Source organism: Eumetopias jubatus, unplaced genomic scaffold (assembly GCF_037043125.1).
Source record: "Eumetopias jubatus isolate StellerSeaLion01/CBP00866 unplaced genomic scaffold, mEumJub1_p1.0 scaffold_6, whole genome shotgun sequence".
In the NCBI taxonomy this organism is placed as follows: domain Eukaryota; kingdom Metazoa; phylum Chordata; class Mammalia; order Carnivora; family Otariidae; genus Eumetopias; species Eumetopias jubatus.
Genome location: NW_028274812.1, coordinates 116,664,392 through 116,676,672, shown reverse-complemented (window position 1 = coordinate 116,676,672; position 12,281 = coordinate 116,664,392). Strand labels below are relative to the sequence as shown.

The window sequence follows — 12,281 nt, the reverse complement described above, 5'->3', positions numbered from 1 at the left end:
TTAAACCTTACAAGAATGAAAAAAGTGTGACTTCACATTTCTGAAGGCCATTAATATACCACAATTTTTAAAAATTGAAATTAAGAACTGTTTTTCCCCTTCTTTTGATTAATTCAACTGAAAACTATACAGTAAAAATCACCTTAATACTTCAAAGTCATGCCACAAAAGTTGGTTTGTGATTGACATTAATCTTTAGTGTGTTTATAAAACATGCTTTTGTTTTACAACAAACCTCAAATGGACACCTATTATATGCAAAATCTATAAAGTATCTCAACATACTGAGATTTTAATATTGCTTAAACTGGAAAGAAAACCCCCAAACTATTTAGAACACACACACACACACACAAACACTGTAGCAGCACTTACAAACAACATATGAACAGCAGTCTGTCACCAAGCCACATGGCTTAATTCTCTGTGTATCTATTTAAACTTCTAACTAGCCCTAGCACCACTTGCAGATATCCACCCTTAAAAAGCATACGGTATCATAAGAAAACAACATATACAGATACAAAAAAACTGACAGAACACAAGAGGGGCAGAGAAAACTATTAAAGAGTGCTGCTTGGATGGCTTCCTTTCTCCCCCTCTTATTTTCCATCAAAGTGGCTTCTGTGGCTCAGATTGCATTATCTGGCTCCTTGCCCTCATGCTACTCAGCTGCCATTCATTCCAGTTATCAATGGCAATTATACAAACCAGCCAGAGTCCCAAAATTTCATCTAAAGGTTCTGAGTGAAGTCCTAAGCTGGAGTGTAAGGGAGGGCTTTTAATGGAGAGTGAAAAGGGAGAGAATAAACTGAAGGAAGCTAACTGGAGAGATAAAGGAGGATCAAGAAGCTGGAATACTAAATTTGAGACAGACTCATTTCTAGCCATAATCTTATATTCTCACCTTCACACACTCTTCCTGGAAAGCTAGGTAACTTGAATTTGTATCTACAGAGCTAAAAGCTGCCTCTTGAGTTAAAAACTTATTCTATTAGACATAACTTTGTTAAAATTGTAAAATTTAACACAGTTATATATTACAGAAAGTTTGGGGAATAAAGAAAGGCAAAAAGAACTTACCACAATCCCAATATTACAACGTTAAGGGTAGTTTTTTTTTCTTAATGGACATTATTTTTTAGAACAGTTGTAGGTTCACAGCAAAACTGAGTAAATTAGCCAAAACAACCTTGAAAAGAAAAAAGTTGAGAGGATTCACACTTCACGGTTCCAAAACTTACTACAAAGCTACAATAATCAAAACTGTGTGGTACTAGGATAAGGAAAGATACAGATCAGTGGACTAGAACTGAGAGCTGAGAAATAAACTTTTACATTTATGTTTAACTGATATTCAAAATGGCTGCCATGATAATTCAATGGGGGAAATAATAGTCTTTTCAACAAATGGCGCTGGGACAACTGGATTTCCACAAGCAAAAGATTACAAAGTTTCATACCCTACCTCACACTGTATATAAAAAGTAACTCAAATGGATCAATGACTGCAACATAAGAGCTAAAACTACCTCCTAGAAAAAAGCACAGGGATTGTAAATCTTCACTGACCTTTGATTAGGTAATGGTTTCTTATGTGAAACAAAGTACAAGCAACAACAAAAAAACTGATAAATGAGACCTCTTAAAAATTAAAAACATCTGTGCTTCCAAGAACACCATGAAGAAAGTGAAAAGAAATCACAAAGGATGGGATGAAAATTTTGCAAATCACGTATCTGGTAATGGAACTGTTATCTAGAATATATTAACAACTTGGAGTCAGGAGAGACAGGAAAGAAAGAATAGGAGGATCCTGAGCTCACCTCCTATCGAGGACATACAGAGGCAACAACTACTTGTGATAAAACTCACTCTGAAAGCGACCTAAAGACTGGCAGAACAGTCTTCCACAGCTAAAGACATAAGAAGACCACAACAAGATGGGGAGGTGGGAGAGACACCTGGGTGGCTCAGTTAGTTAAGCATCTGCCTTTGGCTCAGGTCATGATCCCAAAGTCCTGGGACTGAGCCCTGCATCAGCTCCCTGCTCAGTGGAGAGTCTGTTTGTCCCTCTCCCTCTGCCCCTCCCCCAACTCAGGGCACATGCCCTGTCTCAAATAAATAAATAATCTTTAAATAAAAAAGGGGGAGAGAGAGAGAGAAGAGGAGAAAGGGCAGAGACATAGTTGGTGAACCAAAATCAGGGGCGCTTATTTCTGAGAGAGCCACAAGGCTATAGCAAATGGAGACTCCACTGTTAAAGGGCCAGGGCACTACTACCACCCAGTCCAAGACCCAGGACAGAAGCAGAGTCAGGAAAGTGCCTAGTACCTGGGTTTTAAGTGAAGGAGATTTACTGACTAATTTTGGAATGTGTATTGGAGGGGACAGGAATCTGCAGGAACTTTCTTGGAAAATGGAAATGCTAGAGGGCGCCACTTTTCTTGCCCTCCTTCAACCTAGCTGGCCGGACACTTGTGGGAGACTGTTCTGGCACTCTCTACCTACCCTGCAAGCATGCTTGGCTTGCTTGGCTCCCACCCCATCATACCTGGGGGGCAGTCTCAGTAGCGACCAACATTCCCCTGGGGCAAGTACTGCTCTGTCATACCTGGCAGGCAGCTCTAATTGGGAGGTATCCCTCCAAGCACACCTGCAGACTCCTGCCCTGAAGAGCGAGGGAACCAGCCCCACCCACCAGCATGCCCATACTAGCCACAGTGGGGTCTCTTAGCTAGCCATGGGAATAAAAGAGGGGCAAGCCCTGCCCACCAGTGTACCCAGAGGAAGAAGCCAGTCATTGCAGATAACAGGGCTGAGGGCAGGCGCCTGGGTGGCTCAGATGGTTACGCGTCTGCCTTCGGCTCAGGTCACGATCCCAGAGTCCTGGGATCGAGTCCCGCATCAGGCTCCCTGCTCCTTGGGAGCCTGCTTCTCCCTCTGCCTCTCTCTCTCTCTCTCTCTCATGAATAAATAAATAAAATCTTTAAAAAAAAAAAAAACAGGGCTGAAGGCTGGCCCCACCCACTAGCATGTCCCCAAAAGCTACAGCTGGGCCACTCAGCAGCCATGCAGGGGGTAAACCCTGCCCACCAGTGCCCCTGCCAGAGGATGCAGCCTGTCATTGCTGACAGCCAAGCTGAGGGTCAGCCATGTCCACCAGTGATGAAGAATAATTGGAAGGCAGGCAGGCAGGGACAAAGGCCCTGCCCTAAGAGGAAACCACCCTTAAAAGGATTTTACACCGCCCTGGAAGGAGCCCTCTACCCTTTCCCATTGTGATAGATAGGTGAAAAAAATCTGACTGAATGACAGGGGCAGGGAGGGTTAATCAGACTGAAATAGCTCGCCAACAAGCCCATAAAACCCCTAGACCTAGAAACTTTGGTGGCAACCCTTTCAGGTCCCCTCCCTCCTTGGGACCTTTGTACTATGACTTTGCTATCCCTCAATAAATTACTCAATAAACGTTGCTTTGCTGCCCACCACTCTGTCTGGTCTACCTCTTCATTCTTTGAAGTGGTGTGACCAAGAACCGAGGGCACTGATGGAGAAAAAAATCTGCAACACCAGCATGCCTACAGGAGAGTACATGCAGCCAACACAGGGGACACTCTTGGAACACCTGGTTATGGTGACCAGGGGGGACCACACTACTGGATACCACAGGCTGTCTTCTACATAAGACCACTACTTTCAGACCAGGAGATGTAACTGACCTACCTAATACATAGAAACACAGATTCAGACAAAATGAAGGGACAGAGGAATATGTTCAAAATGAGAGAACAGACAAAACCAAAATTAAAGAGCTCAAAGTAATGGTCATAAAGAGATTCACCAGGCTTGAGAAAAGAGTGAATGAAGTAAGTGAGAACTTCAACAACAGAATAGAAAATATAAAAAAGAACCAGTCAGAGCTGAAGAATACAATAATTGAAATGAAAAAATACATTAGAGGGAATCAACAGATTAAAAGATGCAGAAGAGGGGCGCCTGGGTGGCTCAGTTGGTTAAGCACCTGCCCTTGGCTCAGGTCATGATCCCGGCATCCTGGGATCGAGCCCCACATCTGTCTCTGTGCTTAGTAGGGAGCCTGCTTCTCCCTCTCCCTCTGCCTGCCTGTCTGCCTGCTTGTGATGTCAAATAAATAAATAAAATCATAATAAATAAATAAATAAATAAATAAATAAATAAGAGATGTATAAGAATGGGTCAGAGATTTGGAAGACAGAAAAGTGGAAAACAATAAAGCTTAACAGTGAAAATGAAAAAGAATTTTTTAAAAAATGAGGATTAGTAACAGGAATTCTGCAAAAATGTCAAACATATCAGCATTCACATTATAGGGGTCCAAGGAGGAGAAGACAATGAGAAAGGGGTAGAAAACTTACTAAAACACATAATAGCTAAGAACTTTCCTAACCTGGGAAAAGAAACAGACATCCAAGTCCAGGAATAAAAGAGCACCCCAAACAAGATGAACCCAAAGAGATCCATACCAAGATACATAATACTTAAAATGGCAAAAGTTAAAGAAAATCTTAAAAGCAGCAATAGAAAAGCAAACAGTTACATACAAGGGAAACTCCACAAGGCTGTCAGCTGATTTCCCAGCACAAAATTTGCAGGCCAGAAGGGGATGGGACATGATATATTCAAAATGCTGAAAGGATAAAACCTAAAAACAAAAATATTCTACCTGGCAAGGTTATAATTCAGAACTGAAGGAGAAATAGTTTCCTAGACAACAAAAGTTAAAGGTGTTCATCATTACTAAATCAACCTTACAAGAAATGTTAAAGGGAATTCTTTAATTGGAAAAGAAAAGGCCATAAATAAAATTATGAAAGGAAAAAAGTTTCACTGGTAAAAGCAAACATACATTAAAAGGTAGTAGTAGATCTGGGTGGGGGATGGGATAACTGGGTGATGGGCATTAAGGAGGGCATGTGACATAATGAACCCTGGGTGTTATACGCAACCGATGAATCAATCACTGAACTCTACCTCTGAAACTAATAATACACTGTATGTTAAGTAATTGGATTTAAATAAAAATATTTTTAAAGTCCATAAAAAAGGTAGATCACTTATAAAAATAGTATGAAGGTTAAAAGATAAAATTAGCAAAATTATAAAAAGATGTAAAACATTACATACATAAAACTTGGAGGAGGGGGCGCCTGGGTGGTTCAGTTGGTTGAGCAACTGCCTTCGGCTCAGGTCATGATCCTGGAGTCCTGGGATCGAGTCCTACATCGGGCTCTCTGCTCCGCAGGGAGTCTGCTTCTCCCTCTGACCCTCCCCCCACTCATGCGCTCTCTCTCTCTCTCTCAAATTTAAAAAATCTTAAAAAAAACTTGGAGGAGGAAGTAAAAATGTAGTGCTTTTAGAATGTGTTCAAACTTAAGTGACCATCAACTTAATAACACCGCCATATACATAAATTGCTATATATGAAACTCATGGTAAACCACAAACCAAAAACCTGGAATATATACACAAAAAGTAAAGAGAAAGAAATCCAAACCTAACACCCAAAGAAAGTCATTAAATCACAAAGGAAGAGACCAAAAGAAGAAATGAACAGAGAACTATAAAAACAACCAAAAAACAATGGATAAAAATGGCAATAAGTACATACCCATCAGTAACTTTAAATGTAAATGGACTAAATGCTCCAATCAAAAGAAATAGGGTGACAGAATGGATAAACAAGATCCATTTATATGCTTCCTAAAAGAGACTCACTTCAGACCCAAGAAAAACAGAGACTGAAAGTGATATAAAGATATTCCATGCAAATGGAAGTGCGGGGCGGGGGGGGGGGGAAGCTCAGATAGCAATATTTGTATCAAACAAAATAGTCTTTGAAACAAAGACTGTAACAAGAGACAAAGAGCATTACATAATGATAAAGGGGTCATTCCAACAAGAGGATGTAACAATTGTAAATATCTATGCACCACAGATAGGAGCACCTAAATATATGAAACAAATATTAACAGAAACAAAGAGAGAAATTGACAGGAATACAATAACAGTACATTTTAACACCCCACTTATATCAATAGATAGATCATCCAGACAAAAAGACCAGTAAGTAAACAGTGACTTTGAACAACACATTAGACCAGATGGACTTAACAGATACATACAAAACATTCCATCCAAAAGCAGCAGAATACACATTCTTTTCAAGTACACATGGAACATTTCCAGGATAGATCACATGTTAGGCCACAAAACAAGTCTCAATAAATTTAAGAAGACTGAAATCATATAAGCATCTTTTCCAACCACAACAGTATGAAACTAGAAATCAATTACAAGAAGAAAACTGGAAAAAAACACAAACATGGGGAGACTAAAATACATGCTACAACCAACCAAGGGATCAAATGAAATCAAGGAGGAAAAATAAAAAATACCTGGAGACAAATGAAAATGGAAACAATGGTTCAAAATTTTTGGGATGCAGCAAAAGCAGTTCTTAGAGGGAAGTTTATTAGTGATATAGGCCTCCCTCAAGAAACAAGAAAAATCTCAAATATACAATCTAACCTTACACCAAAATGAGCAAAAAAAAAAGAACAAAGACCAAAGTTATAAGAAGGAAGAAAACAATAAAGATCAGAGTGGAAATAAACGAAATATAGACTAAAAAAACAGAAAAGATCAAGGAAACTAAGCTGGTTCATTGAAAAGATAAACATAATCGACAAACCTTTAGTCAGATTCTTGAAGAAAAAAATGAGAGAACCAAAATAAATAAAATCAGAAATGAAAGAGAAGTTACAAATGAGACCACAAAAAATACAAAGGATTATAAGACACTACAATGAAAAATTATAGGCCAACAAACTGAACAACCTAGAACAAATGGATAAATTCCTAGAAATATAGTCTTCCAAGGCTGAGTCAAGAAGAAACAGAAAATCTGAACAGACCAATTATTAGGAACAAAATTCAATCAATAATCAACAAACTCCCCACAAACAGAAAGAAGTCCGGGACCAGATGGCTTCACAAGTGAACTCTACCCGGACACATATAGGTTATAGTATCTATCCTTCTCAAACTATTCCAAAAAAAACAGAAGAGGAAGTAATGCTTTCAGATTCATTCTACAAGGCCAGCATTACCCTGATGCCAAACCAGACAAAGACACTACCCCACCCCCGAAAAACTTACAGACTAATATCCCTGACAAACATAAATGTAAAAATCTTCAACATAATATTAGCAAACCGAATTTGAAAACACATTAAAAGGATCATTCACCACTATCAAGTGGGATTTAATCTAGCAATGCAGGATGGTTCAATATCTGCAAATCAATCATCGTGGTACACCATGTAAAAAAATGAAGAATAAAAATTAAGATCGTCTCAATAGATACATTAGTATTTGACAAAATTCAACACATCCATTCATGATAGAAACTCTCAACAACATGGGTACAGAAGAAATATACCTCAACATAATAAAGGCCATACAAACCCACAGCTAACATCATACTCAATTTCCTCCTAAGGTCAGGAACAAGACAGGGATGCCCACTCTCACCACTTTTACTCTCTGTAGTACTGGAAGTCCTAGCCACAGTAATTAGACATGAAAAAGAAATAAAAAGCATCCAAATTGGTAAGAAAGAAGTTAAACTGTCATTATTTGCAGATGACATGATACTATATATAGAACCCTATCGGACGCCTGGGTGGCTCAGTTGGTTGAGTGTCTGCCTTCGGCTTGGGTCATGGTCTCAGGGTCCTGGGATTGAGTCCCACACTGGGCTCCTTGCTCAGCAGGGAGCCTGCTTCTCCCTCTGCCTGCTGCTCCCTCTGCTTTACTCTCTCTCTCTCTGACAAATAAAATCTTTAAAAAAAAAACAAAAGGGGCGCCTGGGTGGCTCAGTTGGTTGGGCGACTGCCTTCGGCTCAGGTCGTGATCCTGGAGTCCTGGGATCAAGTCCCACATCGGGCTCCCCGCTCAGCGGGAAGTCTGCTTCTCCCTCTGACCCTCTTCCCTCTCGTGCTCTCTGTCTCTCATTCTCTCTCTCAAATAAATAAATAAAATCTTTAAAAAAAAATAAAAATAAAAATAAAAATAAAAAAATAAAAATAAAAAAAAACAAAAGAAGAAAGAAAACCCTAAAGACTCCACCAAAAAAACTATTTGAATAAATGAACTCAGTAAAATTACAAGATACAAAAATCAACATATGGAAATCTGTTGTGTTTCTATATACTAATAACTATCAGAAAAAGAAATTAAGAAAATAAATACATCAAAAATAACAATATACCTAGGAATAAATTTAACCAAGGAGGTGGGAGATCTGTACTCTGAAAACTATAAGACAATGATGAAGGAAATTAAAGATGGCACAAATAAATAAAAAGATATACCATGCTCACAGATTGGAAGAATTGATACTGTTAAAATATCCAGGAGCAGCTGGGTGGTTAAGTTGATTAAGTGTCCGACTCTTGATTCTGGCTCAGGTCATGACCTCAGGGTCCTGAGATCAAGCCCTGCATCAGGCTCCATGCTCAGTGCAGAGTCTGCTTGTCCCTCTCCCTCCCGCCCCCTTGCTCTCAGTATCTCTCTTTCTCTCAAATAAAATCTTAAAAAAATTAAAAAAATTGGGCGCCTGGGTGACTCAGTCGGTTAAGTGGCTGCCTTCAGCTCAGGCCATGATCCTGGGGTCCTGGGATCGAGCCCCGTGTCGGGCTCCCTGCTTAGTGGGGAGCCTGCTTCTCCCTCTCCTTCTACTGCTCCCCCTGCTTGTGCTCTCTCACTCTCTCTGTCAAATAAATAAATAAAATCTTTAAAAAAACAAATAAAATAAATAAAATGTCCATACAACCCAAAGCAATCCACAGATTCAATACAATCCCTATCAAAATACCAACAGCATTTCCCACAAAACTAGAATAATCCTAAAATGTGTATGGAACCACAAGAGACCCCAAATAGCCAAAGCAATCTTGAGCAAGGAACAAATCTGGAGGTATCATAGTCCCAGATTTCAAGCTATACTACAAATCTACAGTAATCAAAACAGTATGGTACTGTCACAAAAAGAGACACATAGATCAATGGAACAGGATAGAACGCCCAGAAATAAACCCAAGGTTATACGGTAAAATTAATCTATGACAAAAAAGGCAAAAATATACAGTGGGGAAAAGATAGTGCCTTCAATAAATGGTGTTGAGAAAACTGGACAGCTACATGCAAAAGAATGAAACTGGACCACCTTTTTACACAACACACAAAAATAAACTCAAAATGTATCAAAGACCTAAACATAAGACCTGAAACTATAAAACATCTAAAAGAAAACACAGGCAGTAAACACTTGGACATCAGCCTTAGCAATATTTTTTTGTATAGGTCTCCCCAGGAAAGGAAAACAAAGGCAAAAACAAACAACTGGGACATCAAACTAAAAAGCTTTTTCATGGTGAAGGAAACTATCAACAAAACAAAAAGGCAACCTGCTGAATGGGAGAAAATATTTGCAGATAATAAATCCAATAAGAGGTTAATATGCAAAATATATAAAGAACTCCTACAACTCAACACCAAAAAACCAAACTGGACATGAATAGATATTTTTCCAGAGATGATATACAAGTGGCCAACAGGTACATGAAAAGATGCTCAACATCACGTATCAGGGAAAGTCAAATCACAACCACAATGAGATATCACCTAACACCTGTTAGAATGGCTATTACCAAAAAGACAAAAAACAACAATTATTGGCAATGATGTGGAGAAAAGGGAACCTCCTTGCATTAGTTGTTGGGAATGTAAATTGGTGCAGCCACTACAGAAAACAGTATGGAGGTTCCTCAAAAAACTGAAAGTTAGAAATACCATATGACCTAGTAAGTCCATTTCTGGGTATTTGTTCAAAGAAAACAAAAACACTAATTCAAAAACATACAGGCACCCGTATGTTTATTACAGCATTACTTTACAATAGGCAAGATATGGAAGCAACCTGAGTCTCTATCAATAGATGAATGACTAAAGAAAATGTAGTGTATATACACAATGGAATGTTACTCAGCCATAAAAAGAGTGAAATCATACATTCGCAACAACACGTATGGACCTAGAGGGTATTATGCTAAATAAGTCAGACAGAAAAATACCACGTTTTCACATATATAGAAACTAAGAAACAAAACAAATGGAAACAAATTCATAAATATAGAAAAAAGAAACCTGATGGCTACAAGTGGGGAGGGGGCTGGAGAGAGGCAAAATAAGTGAAAAAGATTAAGAGGGGCAAACTTCCAGTTACAAATTAGTCACAGGGATGAAAAGTATAGCATAGGGAATATAGTCAATAATACTATAACTTTATATCGTGATAGATAACTACACTTGTCATGGTGAGCATTTCATAATGTAGTTTAACTGTCAAATCACTATACTGTACACCTGAAACTAATATAATATGTCAATAATACTTCAATAAAAAATCTATGACTCATTAATAAAGAAAACAAATAACCCAATTAAAAAATGGGCAGGGGCTCAGTCAGTGGAGCATGTGACTCTTGATCTAAGAGTTGTGAGTTCAAACCCCACACGGGGCACAGAGATTACTTAAAAAATAAAATCTTAAGGGGCGCCCTTAAGGGTCGCTCAGTCGGTTAAGCGTCCAACTCTTGATTTCAGCTCAGGTCATGATCTCAGGGTCGTGGGTTCCACACTCAGTGGGGAGTCTGCTTGAGATTCTTTCTCTCCCTCTGCCCCTCCACCTCTCTCTCTAAAATAAATCTTTTAAATAAACAAATCTTTGAAAAAAATGGGCAAAGTATTCAAATAGACATTACTCCAAAGAAGATATACAAATAGCAAACAATCACATGAAAAGAGGCTGAACACATCACTAGTCACTAGGGAAATGCAAACCAAAGCCACAATGAGATACCACTCCACACCCACCAGGATGGCTATTAAGAAAAGGAGAGATCACAACAAGTATTGACAAAGATGTGGAAAAAGTAGAACCCTCACACATTGCTAGTAGGAGTGTAAAATGGTGCAGCTGCTTTGGAAAATAGTGTGGCAGTTCCTCTAAAAGGTAAAGTTATCATTTGATCAATTCCAAGAAAAATGAAAACATATGTCCACACAAAAACTTGTGCATCAATGTTCATAACAGCATTATTCATAATAGCCAAAGAGTTAGAAACAATCTAAATGTCTATTAACTATTGAATGGGTAAACAAAATGTACAACTCATTATTATTCAGTAATGAAAAGCAATGAAGTACTGATAACATGCTACATGAATGAACCTTGAAAGTATTATGCTAAATCAGACTGAGACACAAAATACCATATATTGTATGATTCCATTTATATGAACTGTCCGTAAATCCATAGAGACAGAAAGGAGACTGGTGGTTACCTAGGGTAATGGTAGAAGCAGGAGTGACTGCTAATGGGTGTGTGATTTCTTTTGGGGGTGATAAAATGCTCTTAAGTGGGATAATGGTAATAACTGCACAATTCTGTAAATATAGTGGAAACCACTGAGTTATACACCTTAAAGAGGTGAATACCATGCTATGTGAATTTTCCGTCAATAAAGCTATTAGAAAAATTACTCTATTGAATAGATGGACAATAATTCCTAACATACAATGTTTCCAATGTATCTATTCTACATAACATGCTGTGAACATTTTTGTGCCTAGGCTTTTATCATATAATTAAGAGTATGGATTCTTGGGGTGCCTTGCAGGCTCAGTTGGTAGAGTGTGCAACTCTTGATCTCAGGGTTGTGGGGTCAAGCCCCATGTTGGGTATAGAGATTACTTAAAGATACAATCTTAAAAAAAAAAAGAGTACAGATTCTTTAAAGATTTATTTATTTTAGAGAGAGATAGAGAGCACACGCACACACACAAGCAGGAGGGGCAGAGGGACAGGGAGAGAATCTCAAGCAGACTCCCCACTGAGCATGGAGCCCGACACAGGGCTGGATGCCATGACTCTGAGATCATGACCTGAGCGGAAATCGAGTCAGACGCTTAACCAATTGAGCCACCCAGGCATATGGATTCTTAAACACACTGCTTCAGTGAGAATCTTGGCTTGACAACATAGCAGCTACATGAGTGCTGCTTGGGCAAGTCGCTCAACTACTTTGTGCAATTTCCCCATCTATCATATGAAGTAATAGTAGTCACACCTCTTGGAATTCTGAGAATTAAATTAAGTAAGGGCTTTGCATGGT

The 12,281-nt window shown here is 38.8% G+C and overlaps 1 protein-coding gene across 10 annotated transcripts in view; it reads right to left on the bottom strand.

Moving 5' to 3' along the window:
- FKBP5 (FKBP prolyl isomerase 5) overlaps positions 1-12,281 on the bottom strand; it is a 121,216-nt gene that overhangs the window by 85,768 nt on the left and 23,167 nt on the right. For 2 of the 10 annotated variants that reach the window (XM_088024015.1, XM_088024016.1), the window contains exon 3: positions 1,084-1,192. The exons of the other annotated variants lie outside the window; for them this stretch is intronic. The gene's annotated coding sequence lies outside the window, so the exon portion shown is untranslated. The remainder of the gene's footprint in view (positions 1-1,083; positions 1,193-12,281) is intronic. 10 annotated transcript variants of the gene reach the window in all.